Source organism: Lactuca sativa, chromosome 5 (assembly GCF_002870075.4).
Source record: "Lactuca sativa cultivar Salinas chromosome 5, Lsat_Salinas_v11, whole genome shotgun sequence".
Lineage (NCBI taxonomy): Eukaryota > Viridiplantae > Streptophyta > Magnoliopsida > Asterales > Asteraceae > Lactuca > Lactuca sativa.
The window spans coordinates 222,120,049-222,138,091 of NC_056627.2; the positions used below are offsets into that span (position 1 = coordinate 222,120,049).

Sequence of the window (18,043 nt, forward strand, 5' to 3'; positions counted from 1 at the left end):
ATATATATATATATATATATATATTTGCGTAGGGTGTTTGTGAGACTTTTTAATGTTGGTTTGTTTTCAGCATGAGCAAATCATTTTCATATCTATTTTGCTGAATATTACATTTTACATCCTTTACCTTTGCAACAACTTATAATTCATATCATATACTTAGGTTTTATTAAAAAAACAATTGTTATAGTGAAAAAACAATGAGTGCAATAGCATATAAGAGATAATCAAAATTGAGCCCTACGTAATCACACCACCTCCATCACATTTATATTTATTTTAATTACTGATTTATAGCCTATCAATTCATCAAATTTTGTTCATAGTCTCTCCTAATTATTTAATAACTTTTGATTGTCCAAGCCCCCCTTATCTTAAATTTCTGCCTCCGCCCCTGGATACACTGGTCTTTTCTCACCAAGCCCTACCTGAATTACAACCACCCCTCGGTTAACAAAAAACAACATCAGGTACTTAATATTCTTTCCTAGGAAAAAATCAAACTAACATACTTACAAGTTTTACACATAACAACAATATGCTTGCAATGCATTACCCAAGATAACAATATACTTTGTTAATATAGAGAAATTACAAAAGTGGATCGATAGAAGTTGCAATTCTCAAAGAAGTGGGTTGAACATAATTCTATAGTAGCTGCAAAATAACATAGATTTACGCTCCATGTCAATTTCCAAATTCGACGAATAGCACTATTGATGTGCTAAATCTAAAAAAGGTGGTCAGTTTGTTCAATAAGACTATCCATTATCTATTATTTTTTAATTAAAATTCAACCCAAAAACAATATTAACCACCTATTGAGAGAAGACTTTTTAACATCAGAGCATTCATTATCCATTTATCATGAAAAATCAATATCTCAATAGAATTGAAAAGTTGATCAAAAATTTGAAGGAAAAAAAAAAGACAATATGAAAATAGCATCAGACCGTCTTGTATGATGGTTTCCCAAATCACCAAGTAAACCAACAGACTAAATGAAACATGCAACCAAAAATTAGAAATAGAGTAAATGTTGATGTTATGACTTTATCTTATATAAAAGATGGAAAAACTCATATCCAATCCTTACAAGCCTAAATATTTGTATGCAAATGACACAGGAGATAAGAGAAATTTGTTAATGAAAAACATACTTGAATGAAAAAACAATCAAATACGGTGACAAAACACTTCAATTTTGATTTCAAATAATGAAACCACAATGATTAAGCAAAAAAAAGAGCACAACTTCAATGAAATCTATGAAAGAACTATGCATGTTAACTGAAATAAGATAGCATTCAGGGAAAAATAGATTATACGCTTCAATTATTGGGGTACCCTTTATTTACTTTTTTGGGATGATTCTTGCAATAAGCAAACTGTACAAACTATTTCCATTTCTACCCTATTTTATCCCTGCATAACATCTCCAAAACATGACATGAACAAATCTGAGAACCAACACTTACAAAAGCACCCGGTGGTTCATTCGAAGCTATGAAATATGTTCTTCAAGGAAAGATTTTCTGATCAGAAATCAGAGTACAAAAAACAAAACCTAGGAACCAACATTGTAGGAAAAACCTCTACTTTCTTTTATCCACCAAAAAAACACCAATACCCTTACATATTCGAACCCTAAAAGGAATTACACAAAAAAAACTCGTTATTACATGAAATTGATTGAAAACCAAGAAAAAATGAAGACCACAAACTCGGTTATAAAAAAACGACGGTTTCAATGATTTGTAGAAAGTTACGTTCTTTCATAAGACGTCGACTTCAATGAATCCATACCCTTTTTTGGTTTCTCTTTCTTTTCACCTATAAATCAATCTTTGGTTTACGTATCTTCAATAATGATGAACCTCCATCGATAATACATTTAGAATTACAACCCCACAAATTGCTTGAAATAAAAAAATCTTATAAAACTCAAAATAAATTTACGTATGGTGGAAAAGAAGATAGATTCCCTGATATATATATATATATATATATATATATATATATATATATATATATATATATATATATATATATATATATATATATATAGGATAATTTATGGCTCACCTTCTCATTAACATATTATAGGTTGGAGAAGATTACCAGCAACCATTGTTAATGGTCGAATAGACGTTCAAATGAGATAGGGCGGCGGTGATTTACAGAGATTTAGGGTTCATGATATAAAATCGAAAGTAATCCTGATTTTAAGGTGTAATGACATTGAGTTTAAAAGATCATAAGAAAATATTAGGTAATTCACTTTCATAATCTCTTAGCTAGAGGAAATGACATGTGTCAATAATGGAGTGTTTTATTAGAATCGGGGATATGTCCATCCCCTAATTGTAAGCCTTAAGCGTTTTCAGCTCTATGAAACTTTAAATTGATGCATTCGGTAATAGAATTGGACACCAATCATATTCAATTCTTATGCAATTATCCACACATACACACACATAATGTTAGTGTTTCATGACTAACTTCCCACGTTAGTCATGGTACGGGTTGACATTAGCTGTTCAGACTCTATAGTTTACCATTTTTTATTATCCAGTAAGAGCATAAATAGTAGTCACCTATATTTCTTCATGGAATTTCAACTTTTTACTATGCTTGTACTTGGACTGATTGAAATATATTTCAGAAAATATTTAAACATTAAAGTAAACATTTTGAATCCATTGGGTTATTTCTATAATTCACCCTTATTCCGCATTTTTTTCATTGTATTGAGATTTCAAAGATCCTCGAAATTCATCAAATAATGTTCTATCAGTACTTTATTTCAACAACTTTTTAAAGGAATGGATAACTACATTTGACGTTCCATAACATAAGATTTTACATCAGCACACCAATTATTTCTAGTACACATATATAACGTAATTATGCACAAACTATATTATACTTCACTCTCGTTTCTTATGAGATTCAAGGAAATTACAAGGGCTAGCATTAATGGAAGTAGACTCTCTATCCTCCGGTAAAGGTAAGGTTGTCAACATCTAACTTCCATATATCCTATTTGTGTTATGGGTTTACTTTATTGTTATTGTTGACACTAGGAATAGCATTGTCGAGTTCTCCACCTGCAAGAAAGAATTGCAACATATCATGATCAATTCACAACTCCAAATTATTATAAGACCCAAAGAAGAAAATAAGCAGCCGTCATATGTGTTTCTATGCATAGAATTATACTATCAGGATGAAGAAATGTGCCGGTATAGAAGGAAGAGTCCTTTAACGTGAGGAATACATATGATGGAGCAATCTCGATAGGTTGAGCTGCCCTATTGATGGGCACTTCTGACCCAAACGTTGCAATATCATCGTCATTGAGTGATGTAGCTTCAAGTGGGGTCCAGATAGGGCCATGGGCCACACCATTAACACTAATCCCCTTGTCAACCAGGAATATTGCTAGACTCTTGGTAAAGTTCACAATGGCTCCCTTTGTTGACGTGTAATCAATGAGTTTTGGACTTCCTGAGAATCCTAAAGCTGAAGTGGTGTTTATGATGTTGCTTCCTGGTTTCATGTGTTTCATGTGCTTCACAGCATGCCTATACATCCAAGTCATCACAACCCATCAAAACCAAAAGTTGAATATCACTACAAGAAAGGTTAGCATTATCGGCGACGCATTTAGCGGCGACACCAGACAATAGCGGCGACATGTAATTGACGCGTTACATGTCACCGCTATTGCCTGGTGTCGCCGCTAATGCTAAGTTACAACGATCCACGTCAAACTAACCCCATCCGTCCGATTTCTTTTCAATCCAACGACTGTAGAGGAAAGCGAAAAGACGCGCTGACTTTTCCCTCCACTGGTCGCCGCTATTGCCTTAATGTCGCCGCTAATACCCACTCGTCACTGCTATTGTGTGTCGCCGCTAATGCACGTGCATATATATCCCATTTCCAGTTTACCTTTCTGCGACTTTCTTTTTTGCACTATCCTTTCTTCTCTCGTTTTTCTCTCCTTTCTTTCTTCAATCTCGTTTATTTCTTCCGACTTGGGACTAGGAAGTGCCCGTTGGGACCGGTGCTAGCCCCTCCTTCCCCCAAGACCGCCATAAGACCGCCACAACCCTAAAACCGGCGACCTTGAGCTACCTTCCGAAATTGCCCACAATCAAGGTCGAATTCCTCCTCTTTTTTATGATTTGTCTGTTTTGGTGTTAATTTAGATGATAAATTGTTAGTAATTTTCAATTTTGTTGAGTGATGATGTTTGTATTTTGAGATATAAAGTGGTTATGCATTTTGTTGGATTGTATGTTTTTTTAGATTTATGGGAATTTTATTATGCATTTTGTGTATGTTTTGTAATTTACGTTTAGATTACATTGGCTTAAAAATGAAATTTGGCATGAATATATACATTTTTTGGATTGTAATTTATGTTTATACCACATTGGCTTAAAATGAAATTGAGATGTATAAATTTGTATGAAACTGGAATATGCAAATTGGATGTATACATTTGGCTTAATTAGGTTATTAATAGCAACTTACTTCTTGTAATGTATTGTATATGGTTTCAAAGTGCTTAATTTTGTTAGTGACTTAATTTTTGGCTTTAATTGGATGAAATTGGCTTAATTATAATTTATGTATACATCTGGCTTAATTGTATGAAATTGGATGAAATTGGAATATGCAAATTGGATGTATACATTTGGCTTAATTTAAAAAAACATTAAATAAATAATAAATTAATTGTAAAATCAACTTAAAGTAGTTTTAAAATTAAGTTAATGTTAATATTAAAATAAAATAAAATTAGTTCAATAAATTAAACTTATAACAAAAAAGAAAATATTAAATTAATTAGAAAATAAAATTAATTTACCTTTAGAATCAAATTAAGTTACCTTTATAAAATCAAATTAAATCAATAAAACCAACTTAATAGCAACATATTTTTAGTGACTTAATGTTGGTCATTATAACTTTAGCTTTACTTAGGTTATTAAATAGCAACGTACTTCTAGTAATTTTAATTTAATTATAGAATAAAATTAAATTAATTTTAAAAAACAATAAAAAAAATAAATTAATTGTAAAATCACCTTAAAGTAGTTTTAAAATCAAGTTAATATTAATATTAAAATAAAATAAACTTAGTTTATTAAATTAAACTAATAACAAAAAAGAAAATATTAAATTAATTAGAAAATCAAATTAATTTACCTTTAGAATCAAATTAAGTTACCTTTATTAAATCAAATTAAATAAATTGTAAAACCAACTTAATAGCAAAACACTTTTAGTGACTTAATGTTGGTCATTAGAACTTTAGCTTTAATTACGTTATTAATAGCAATGTACTGCAAGTAATTTTAATTTAATTATAGAATAAAATTAAATTAATTTAAAAAAACATTAAAAAAATAATAAATTAATTGTAAAATCAACTTAAAGTAGTTTTAAAATCAAGTTAATGTTAATATTAAAATAAAATAAAATTAGTTTAATAAATTAAACTAATAACAAAAAAGAAAATATTAAATTAATTAGAAAATCAAATTAATTTACCTTTAGAATCAAATTAAGTTACCTTTATAAAATCAAATTAAATCAATTGTAAAACCAACTTAATAGCAACATACTTTTAGTGACTTAATGTTGGTCATTAAAACTTTAGCTTTAATTAGGTTATTAATAGCAACGTACTTCTAGTAATTTTAATTTAATTATAGAATAAAATTAATTTAATTTAAAAAAAAACATTAAAAAAATAATTAATTAATTGTAAAATCAACTTAAAGTAGCTTTAAAATCAAGTTAATGTTAATATTAAAATAAAATAAAATTAGTTTAATAAATTAAACTAATAACAAAAAAGAAAATATTAAATTAATTAGAAAATCTAATTAATTTACCTTTAGAATCAAATTAAGTTACCTTTATAAAATCAAATTAAATCAATTATAAAACCAACTTAATAGCAACATACTTTTAGTGACTTAATGTATTGTATATGGTTTCAAAGTGCTTAATTTTGTTAGTGACTTAATGTTGGTCATTACAACTAAAGTATCCCGTGTTGGAATACTTTTTGAATCATCAACTTTATTAATACTCTACTTGATTTTTGTTTCCCATAAAGTAAACCTTAAACACTAAATTATGTTTCAGTTGTATCATGTCTATTGATAAAAGCTGGACTACTAATCCACATCATGAATCTCCCGAGTTCCAGCTAGGACTCGACACTTTTGTCGAGAGATCCATGTTACACCTAGATTGTAAAGGTGAAACTAGATGTCCGTGTGAGAAATGTGATAATCATTACTTCATGAATCCGAAAGCAATGAGATGTCATGTTCGTATATATGGTTTCAGTCAATCATACAAAATGTGGATATATCACGGTGAACCTTTAATCCCTCCAGTTGTAGATGTCGTATCGCCAAGCAACGAGATGGATGACGTTATTGACGATGTTATGTGGGAGTCGAGAGAAAATGATACAAACCTCGATGAAGGAACCTCGAATACAGGGGTAGTGGTGTCGATGATGATTTTGAAGAGTTGTTAGAGGCAGTCGAAACCAAGTTATATCCTGGTTGTACGTTTTCTTTCCTTGATTTTTTAACAAAGCTGATGCATATGAAGGTCAACAACAAATGGACTGATAGTTCATTTGATCAACTCCTTGAGTTGTTGCATTCGGAATTTCCACCAAACAACAAGGTTACCCGTTCATATTATTTAGCAAAAAAGAAACTGAAGAAGTTAGGTTTGGGGTACGAGTCAATTCATGTGTGCAAAAACGATTGTTTTCTCTTCTGGAAGGAACACAAGTCATTGCAAGTTTGTCCCGAATTTCCCAACTGGTTTCTTGAAAAGGTAATAATAATTAACAAACAAATATCTTTGATAAATATAATGAATCAAGAATACATAACACATCAACATATGTTTATTAGGTTTATCAGATGGAAAAAGAAAACTCTCCAGAATTCCACAAATAGTTATCAGCCCTTTCAATGGGTTCACAAATGGATGTTTATACTTACACTGTGTGCATAGTCAATGGTGTTATGTTTATGGTACTTAGTCGTGATGCACAACGCAAAACGCAAAACTCTGTGGTTTTAGCGGTTGGTAAATTGGAAAGAAATATTATGGCCAGTTAGAAGAGATTATGGAGGTGCAATATCCATATGATTATTCGACTGTAATATTTCGGTGCAAGTGGTTCGATATGGGAGATATTCCTGATGATAATTTCATAAGTATCGACAAAGAAAAAGAAGCGTACCAAGATGATCAACTCATATATGCTTCGCAAGCCAAACAAGTGTTCTACATCCGCGAGCCTGTTAATCATCGAAGAAACCAAAACAACAACCCGAGTTGTGTCGTCGAGCATGTTAATCATCGAAATATTTGGGATCTACCATCCGACAATGCTCGTGTCCAAAATGCTTACAGTGACTCTGTCCAAGATGTCGACAATGTGGAGGCCAAAAATGTTGACATAGTTCAAAACAACTCTTCATCTGGAGCTAGAATTTTTATCGACTTCTCACAATACTTTCAAAATAATGTTGATGTAGCTCAAAACAATGTTGATTATGACGATGAAGACGAGACTGAAGTACCTCCGCCAACGGGTAGAATCGATAATGTTTCCAATGAAGAGACTGATTATGATGATGGCAATTCTGATTATGATACCGATGAAGAAGAAATTGAAGTATATGATGAAGATTCTGATTAAAAAATCAAATTTTTTTTTGTAATAGAAACTTTATTTGAAATGTACATTTAATTCATATTGTTTGTCTAACTTTTATTTATGTTGTTTGTCTATATTGTATATCTTACAATTTCGCAGGGTAACTAACTTTTATTCATATTGTATTTCTATATTGTACATCTTGTAATTTACAAGTTGCAGATGAGGTTTACTTGGGTGATACTCTTGGCCATGATGGCCGATGTTATGGGGCTGGACATGGAGGTGATCGAGTCGGGGATCCACCACCTTTAGGAGGCTTTGGTCGTGGTCAACACGAATAGGATGGTGAGTTTTATTATGATAATTTATTAACTATTTTTATTATTTTATAATAAGTTATCGTGACTAATATTTTTAATTGTATTTTTTCAGCCGAGCTTCCAAAAAAAAAAGAAGGGCATGTCAAAAAATATTGAGTTGGGAAAGTTGATACGAGCAAACAAGGGAAAGCCCGTAGATTTGGAATTTGACAGGGAGATCACATATTCCCCTGTCGGGAAGCGTGGTAATTGGTTCACACATGAAATTGGGAGGTATTTGTGGAACAATGTCCCTTTCAACGTATCTGGTTGGGACAATGTTTCCCCCGCCTTAAGGAACGCGGCTGTTATACATCTAAAGGTAACTTGGATACAATTTTAAGTTTAGATTGGATTATTATTTAATTAACTAATTTTTTTGTGCTTCGCAGAATAAATTTGATTTGGATAAGGTTAACATGGATCCGGAGCCTGCTCAATTGTTGCGGAGCATTGATTCGAGTCTTGCAAAAGTTTACAGAGGCCAAACAAGTAAAGCTCATTCTTATTTTAAGGAAATCAGGGGCATATAGATATCCCAGCCGCATTAAACAACCCCCTAATGGTATGTCACATGAAATTGGGCGAAGGTAGTCGAACATTTTCAAACGCCATAATTTTTAAGGCGTTCGGCGTCAAACAAAGAATGTCGTGCAAAACAAGTAGTTGTAAACAGAGGGGGGTCGAGCTCATATAATGCATGTTTCAAAGAAGTAAGTTATGATATATTTAAATATTTATTTAAAGTATAAGTAATCTAATTTTTAATGTTAAATAGGATATCAGACGAATCAAAGTTTTTCGTAAGGCTAATTCCAATCGCCAAGGGGTATTTTATAGTCCTGTAGTCGAGCAACAATACGTAAGTGGTTAATTAGTATTTTTCATATAAGTGTTTATATCGTCAAAAGTATTTAGTAATCTAATTTTTATGATTTTTATTATTTTTTAAAAATACAGAATGCTTTACTCGAGGAGATCAACCAACAAACCCAAGCTACTTCTGAAGCAAGTGGTCTAGCACCAACTGATATAAAAAATTGTTTTGAAAGAATATTGGGTGTTCGACGCAGGCATATCAGAGGCATTGGGTGTAAACCCCCTACCGTTGTGTCCATGTACGATCAAGAATAACCAATGACACAAGAACAACCACAATCACATGTAATTGTTAGTAAATGCTATAATGGAAAGTAGAATGCTATAACGATATGTTGGTAATATATTTGGTTTTCTTTATAGTTGGAAATGTTGCAAACAATACTAAAGGACCCGACATGTTCTGCAACATTGGAAGAGTGGTTTCGCTCATTGCCGCCACCAAATAATGAAGGAAATGATGAGGACGAGTAGTCACTTTAGGATTTTATGAAATGTTTGGTAATTTGGAAGAATACTTTAGAATGTGGTATGGATTAATATTTTGGATTGATTGTATATGTATTAATATTTCTATAAAAAGTTATCAGATTTCATAAATGCTATATGGATTAATATTTGGATTGATTATAAATTTAATGTTAAATAAATAAATTTAAAAAAAAATCAAAAAAGTATTAGCGGCGACATCTTTTGTGGCGACATATATTTATTAGCGGCAACAAAGTATTAGCGGCGACGCAGTGTATTTGCAGCGACAGGTCAATAGCGGCGACGAGAAGTATTAGTGGCGACATAAAGCGTATTAGCGACGAAGCATTACCGGCGACGCATTTGCAGTGACATGTCGCTACTAAAGATATTAGCGGTGACTACCTTTACCTTTAGCGGCGACAGTCGTCGCCGCTGTTGCCGAATCTTCTTGTAGTGTATAAGAGTTCTCAGTTGAGTATCTTGATCGATGCTTCATAAAAGATACTTTATTTAGTTCCACACATTCACACTCTTCTTCATCTACATAGTGAAAATGACATCGAACTAACATGACTTGTTGCTAAATTGTTTCAGTTTTTGCACTACTTCACTGCAAAATAATCATGTTATTTAACAAGCTTTGCATTTCATTAATTTTGTGTGAAGATATTGGAAGTTCAACGTAAAAGAAATACCATAAGAGGTGTGGAAACATAATATTAGATACATGGAAGAAAAATTTTCTTTCCTTGAGTTAAGAAGGTGTGTGATGCATGCATATGGGTTCTAGACACTCACCATTCCAATCACAATATTTTTAATTCATTTCAAAAAGCTCTTTCTCTTGATTTTTCTTTTATCACCTGCGTTGAGAGAAGGTTTCTAGTAGGGGTATTCATGTACGGTTAACAGGACCGAAATCATATTTCTGAAGATTAGCCACGACTAACGGTTTACTAATTTCTTAAACCTAAGTCCATTAGCCCAATATTCAACTATCAATGATTTGGCGCACTGGAAAAGCAAAGTTGATTGGTGGATCTGCCTTCCAGACCTCTATAGATATAGGCAATGGCAATAATAGGCATGTCATGGTCGAAAAGTTTGATCATAAGAGAAAGGCAAAGTCTAAATTAGTTTCGTGTGTTGTTCCAAAAGAGTCGATTTGCTTTTATTGCCAAGAGAAGGGCATTGGAGACGAAGCTGCCCAGTTTACCTAAGAGATCTAAGAGATGGGAGAGTCAAGACGTATGGTTCTACTTCAGGTAAAATCCACTATCTAACTCCATTAAGTTCCTATTCATTGATTCTTAATACAAAATGTGATAAGATTACATTTGAATGTTTTGCAGAATTAGAGAAAAGAGAGGAAGCTTGATGGAAGAGCAAGATGAGTCTGATCACGAAGAAATGGATCACGATCGCATGGATTCGAAGATCAGATTTTGAGCTTATGAAGTTATGATAGAGTTGTTAGGAATATTTGATTACATAGTTTTCAGTTGATTTTGCATTGTAAGGCCATGTTTTCCGCTGCTTTTATGAATAAAATAAATTTTGATTTATCTTATTTATGTATATCCTTGCAATGAAATCGTTGTGAAAAATTGATGTTTGTGTATTTCTATAAATGGATGTGATTCTTAGTTATGTTATTTATGGTAGTGTAAAAATTTTCTAAGGAAAGATTCCCATCACCCAAGTTTCAATTGAACAGAAACTTGGAATCATATGATTTGAATCCTGTGATGTATGGAAATCTTGGTACTTAGAGAATTTAAGACTAATTCCTTGACAAAGAGTCAAGTGTAAGGACTAGGAGAACGGGTTCACAATGTTGTGCACTAGTCAAGTCCATCACAAATAATAATAAGACTATTCGTCATAATTTACTAAAAGTCTATTAAAAGTGGTTATGCTTACAAAATTAAGTGGAATTATGAATCATTGAAAAGTTTCAATGAATGGCAGAACGAATATGAAGAATCAATTAAGCAGAAAGATAAAAAGGTTCTCAAATCTAAGAAGAAGGGAGAGTACTTTTGTATCAGATTTTGTGATCGTCTTAATGATTAAGAAACATATCACAATTGATCCTCTAAGGACATCTTAGTGCACTACTGTGGGTAAGAAGAGGAATCGGAAATTGTTGAAATGGTTAAATCAAAAGGATGAATCACACTTCGTTCCAAAATCAAGTCTTAGAATTGTATTCCAAGATTGTGAATTGAGTGACACACACTCATCAAATGTGAAGTAGAAAATTGTTTTTCTTACTCTTGCACGTTTGAAATTGGTAAGTTGTGATGTCTTGGATAAGACTAAGACCAACTAAGACCAAATGTGTGTAATGTTTTTATCTTTATATAGACACACACAAACTCTTGGATATTTGTTTATCAACAAATGTTTCTTGATAAGAGAATCTAATATGTCAAGAGGTTAGTGGGAGTCTGAAGATCTTGAAAAGATTCAAGAACTAATCAAGAGTAAACTTATTAAACACTAGCACATGACTTGCAGTTTGTAACCTATCGTGTTGACAAAATTCTATTTTTGTGCCAATCCTGTTGAGTGATTATGCATATGAGTTCTACGAGTTCTCAATAGACTGCCTAAGGCAAGCACCTTGTTCAATGAAAGTACATTGACTAGCATGGGTGAGCTACTAGATAACTTGGAAGCAATGGTGGGACCCTTGATGGCAAGAAATTAAGAATGAACAAGTTCTGTCCATAAGAGTTTGAATTTGTCACAAACATTATCTTACGATTATGGTTATGGCAAATTCACATGGATTGGAACACATACACCAAAAAATCTAAGTGTCATAAGGTTTCTCTCCTTCGTGAAAATGATTGTGAGGAAACGCTTTCACTAAGAGAGATTTTAAGGAGATAACAACTATGTAAATTGCGCTCTCAAATTCGATTATGATTATGGCATCCCTTTTCATTGTTCGAATTGTGAGATTTGGCAATTAATCTGAACATTTAGGACTTAGTAAGATAAGTTCTAAATTAGTTTAGACACACATATAAGTTGTCTAAGGAAAGGTGTGTAATTTTGAGAAGCTTAGATAAAGGCTTATCGAAGCATATCGTATTAGAAACAATGAACTTTGGAAATCACTAAGTATTGATTCCTAGAAGTTTAGCTGGTTCCTAAATATGTGTCAAAGCTAGTGGGAGCATAAATGTTATGCTGGAATGGATATAATCATCATGTTAGTGGGAGCATGATTATTATTTAGTATTGCAAGTTGGCAAAATTAATTATAGAAAAACAAAAGTTTCACTTTGCAATGTTGCAGGGGTTGAAAAGTTGTCTTTGCTATAACTAATGGAGAGAATGTTATACTTTGTTTCTCATCTAAAAGCTTAGATCGAGAAATTTTAATTGAATTTAGTTAAGGGTATATTTATTAGTTGCATTCTCAAAGTTCGATTATGATCTCGACATCCCTCTTCGTAGTTCGAATTTTTGAGAACACGGCAAATAGAAATATTATAGTAATAAACTGGTAAACTATCACGTTTTTCATTATGAATTGTATCCCATACGCTTCGGTATAAGATCAATTGCATATGCTATAATATTTGACTGTTCTAAAATTTTCCAAATGTCTAGGGAATTTAGAGGGAAAAAGGAAATAGAACCAGTTTTGACTAAAATAATTAAACAACTCCCAAGGACAATCTAAGGTTCGCCAAGGATTGGTCACTTGTTGACATTTGTAAGTATAGTCATGGATGGACCATATTGACGTTATTATGAATAGCTAAGATTCTATTTAGAATGAGTTGTCATATGGAAAATATGGAAATGTTTCCATATTGGGAGTTGGATATCGAGAATCAGTGTCTAGATTAGAAGCTTTTATGTAAGAAGGATGTTCAAAGGAATGTACTTTGAATACGAGACTTCATTGGCCGAGTCTTGGTGACTTTTGTGCCACGACATTACGAAAAGGACTGTTGCATAAAATGTTAGAATCTAACATATTCTAGTAGTGGCAAGAATTTTGTATTCTTACACTGATTAATTTAGAATTATGAAATGAGTGTGATTTAAAATGTTATTCAATTATAATATTTCACAAAGTAAAGACCATAGGTAAACATAGTGTGCATGCTAAGAGCACGGGACAATTGTTGTTATAATTCAAGTAAGAAGTTGCTTACCCGAAACAACAAATAATGAGTAATCAATATGGTGATTAAATAGAAAGGTGTTTTATTTATACTCAAAGGTTTGGGGCCATATAGGATTAGTATTATTCTTGTGTTTCACTTTGCATGTTTTGACTTCCTGAATAATAAGATTATTCAAACTCTCCACGGTCGCTCATTCTTTGGAAGTAGGAATGAAAGAAGACTGTCATGAATCTGACTATAAATTGTCTAAAGTGTTTTAGACATAGCAAAAGTTTGCTGCAGGGTTCATGAATGCTGCTATAAGATTAGAGTATTGGATTAAACCCACGCTCACTTGGATCACTTCATGGATTTTATCACGAGTGATAGGTGAGATGTTAATATCTTATATTCTTGAAACCGAGATGTGTGAGTTGTATCTTGCGAGTCGGTTACACATTGATAATATGTAAATGCACCAGTAACTTGGTGTTATAAAACATATTGTTGTGTGTGATTCGGTGAGTGAGTGCAAGCAAGCATTGAATCAAAGTTTATCCGCTCCTTTTATCCAAAGTGGGATAAAAGCGATATATGTGGGCCCCTCGATGATTTAGTGATGACACCTAAGCGCTTGGCCAAGCCGGGACTAATTTGATGTGTTCAATTGTAGTCTGTTTTCAGTCATCATAAATCGGAAATCGGGAAACAACACATAGACAGAAAGAATGATTTAAATCCATGTCTCAGTCTATACGATATCTAGAATGGAAGAATATATGATCCCTTATCTAAAGGACGTGTATCTGATAAAATCAAAGTTGACAACGGGTTTTGAAAGCTACAACTGCGGATAAGGATCTGAAGTCATATGCATAATATTTATTAGACTTATTCAAGTGAGAGACTGTTGGATTAGTGTCTAAGTCCATAACTATTTTGGTATGTACTTGACTCGATAGTGCATGGTCCTTTTGGGTTGCCTTCACCAAAGTAACTTGATAGGATGAATTATGGAGAGAGACGATTAATTATGATTTATTAATATATTATGAGAATGATATATTAAAGGAGAAATCATATTGTTTAGTTGATATTAGTCAATAATTAATTAAGAATTAATTTTGTGGCTAAAAGATATTAATTAAACTTAAGGGACTAGAACTGTCAATTGTGTGATAGTTGAATATTGGGCTAATGGACTCCATAGAGGATGGAGTGGACGAATTCTATGGGGAAACCCATTAGAAATTGTCCAAGGCCTCTAAGGAGGGAGTCCATGGGCTGCTTAGGGCCTAAGCAATCAAATTAGGGTTTCCTTGTTAGATAACCCTAATAGCCTCACTATTTCAGGATCCCTAGGGCACCAAAAACGTGGCTATGAGTCTCCTTAGGGTTTCCAGCCGTTTTTTGGGTGTCTCTCCTCATCTCCTTCTTCATCCTCTTGCTCTTGGTGTTTGTGAGCCATTAGAGGAGTGACATTTGTGACACTAAGGTTTCTAAAGCCATTACAAGGAGGATTTGAGATTGTTATTGCTACATAACAATCAAGGTAAGATCTAAACCCCATTCTCATGTTAATATTTATTATCACATGCTAGATCTAGAGTTTAAAGTCTTGGATGAATGCATGTACAATAGAGAAACCTAGATCCAAGCATTAGGGTTTGCATGAGCACATAGGATGTTCTTATGGCTAAAACCCATCAGATTTACGATACACATAGGGATCGAGATGGCCATGATACTTGTATGGGGTGATTTGCGCGCACTCCCCTTAGTCCGACACCTTTACATAGACAGTTAGACACAATATTTAATTTAACTTAAAAAGTTTTTTATTAACTTCAAACTATGTGAGACATGGTTGAACCAAAATTGAAGAAGTATCGTCAAATTGAATTGAGATTCTACAGAAAATTGCAATTTACTTAAACTTTAATAATTACCGAAATTTGAATACAAAGAAATGCATATACCATTCTCATAAAGAGAGAAGAGGCTCCATCAAAAATTAGTGAAACCAATGACTACATGTAGAAGTCTCGATTTCACCAATTGTCTTAATATAGGATTACCCTGAACTACTCCTTTGGATAAAAAAAAGCCATCAACACAAAACAACACAATTGATTTGCAAAATATATAGTGATAGGAAGAAACATATAGCACAAATGTCATTAGTCTGTGAATTGCAAGGTATTTCATGTTAACTGTATACAAAAATGCAATTTTACGTATATATATCCATTCATGCTCTATTTTAATAAATTTTAGTATAAATCAATAGCTACCTTTCACGTATTTTTAATTAAGACTCTCGAAACTCTCCTTCTTGGGGCAAAGTGAAGTTCTCAAGAAAAAATATAACTGGTGAAAGAAAATAATAATAACTTGAGTAACATTAAGAGGCACACCTTGTCATGAAGAAATGGGAGAATATATTAGTTCTAAATATCCTTTCAAGCCTCTCTTCGGTGATATCATCTAATGTATATGTTTCATACTGCACAGCTGCGTTGTTCACCAGGACATCAATTCGTCCATATGTCGCAACCACCTTATCCACAACATCCTTACAATTCTTGTCATACCTAACATCAGTAGGAATTGCAATTGGATCACCTGCATCACTCATTTTTGAATCATTTATGATCTCTAAAGTATACTTTTCATCTATGTCTTCGACATCTTTCACATAAGTGAATGCTATAGTTGCACCCTCCTTAGCAAAAGAGTAGCAAACAGCCCTCCCAATCCCCGAATCCCCTCCTATCACCAAAGCCACCTTTCCCTTCACCAAGAAAACAAAAAAGAAATTATGTTAGATGGTTTTTTCATATAGGAAACAAGCTGACAGGATTTTGCTTCTTCTACTCTTTTATTGTTACTTAGGCAAAAGGTTCGATATCTGCATTGTTTCTCTTCAAAATACTTAACTTTGCATTGAAATCAAATTACAAGTATGATAACTACAAATGAGAAGCTTCATACAGAAATGATTTTTGATTTCTTCTAGTTTAGCTGAAGTCTATCGGGTGACCATATGACAAGAATAATCATATTCAAGAAAGGAAGTGTACTTGGAGTTCGTTAGTGGGTTGGTAATTAGGATCGCTGAATATTGGAAGAGGGTCCATTAGATACTCCTTTCCGGGTTGACCATCCTGATGTTGTGGTGGGAATCTTCATTCTCCTTCTTCCCTCCTCATGGCCTTCGCCTAAAAAAAGTTACCAAACAACAGTTAGCGTAATTGAATGCTTGTGAGTTTTTATCATCAATGGCTGCTCGGATTTGAAACAAAAAAATGAAAATATTTCACCACAAGTACCCATTAATAATCCAATAATATATTACAATCAAAATTAGCATATTCTAAAGAGAAGAGAATTAGCAGACCTTAAAGGTGTGAATAGAAGATGAACCACGTCTTAAAACACGTGTTGTCGTTGCTACAACACCATTATTGCTAGTTCCTGTAGAAGGACGTGAAGTCAACAACCGCCGTGAGTGTAAACATGAGTTTTGTGTGATCGGTATTCTACTGGAGACTGAACCCACCAAACCAACCATCACCGAGCACAACATGACTTACGATTGATGGATGAATGAATGAAAGACCTCGTCATATATAGGGAAATTTTTTCTCAAAGTCAAATATTTCATTAATCTAAAAAATAAGTCCGACTAACCATATTAATGACAATTTGGTCTCTTTCCAACCTTGCTTAGAGGCAAAGATGTAGTCATACCTCACCACTCATTTCTTGTATGTCACGTTTGTTTTGTATTCGCTACCAAATAGCCAGGAAATTATCAGGGGGTCAGGGTCGGTCCTACAATTTGGGGTGTAAGGCAAAAATAAAAAGTAGGCCCCTTATTTATTTATTTATTTTGTAAAGGAGGGCAGTATCTTTGAAAAATTTTATTAATTAAAAATAATAATACAATGAAAGTTGGGGCCCACCTGTGGGAAAAAAGGCTTCGGGGCAGACCCCGAAAACCAAACAACCTACCGACTATTAATACGAAAAAACAACAAAATTAAAATGCCAGAACATGCTCTTGACCCTAATACGTAAACATAAACAATGAAAAATTAAAGAAATTTACATTTATAAGCTTTTTTAGATACAAAGTCATTAATTATTGAATCAGTTTAATATTATCCTACAAATCTCTTTTCAGTGCATAACACAACAAAACTATTTAATATTTTCAATATTATCCTACAAATCTTTTTTCAGTGCATAGCACAACAAAACCATTTAATATTTATTGTGACATTGATAATCTCCAAATAATATTTAAAAAAATTTAGTTCGAAAAATTCATTTCGATGCTTAAGTAACATATATGGTTTATAAGATTTTATATACAATACAAATATTTGGACAACAATCTGTACCTTTGTCAAATTTTAAAATGTCAACCAATGACATAACAACATTTGGCAAATTCTTTTTTAATA

At 32.7% G+C, this 18,043-nt stretch overlaps 1 pseudogene; it reads right to left on the reverse strand.

The window, feature by feature from the left end:
- Positions 1-3,051: 3,051 nt before the first annotated feature.
- LOC111878151 (glucose and ribitol dehydrogenase-like) lies at positions 3,052-17,145 on the reverse strand (annotated as a pseudogene).
- Between the last annotated feature and the right edge of the window lie 898 nt (positions 17,146-18,043).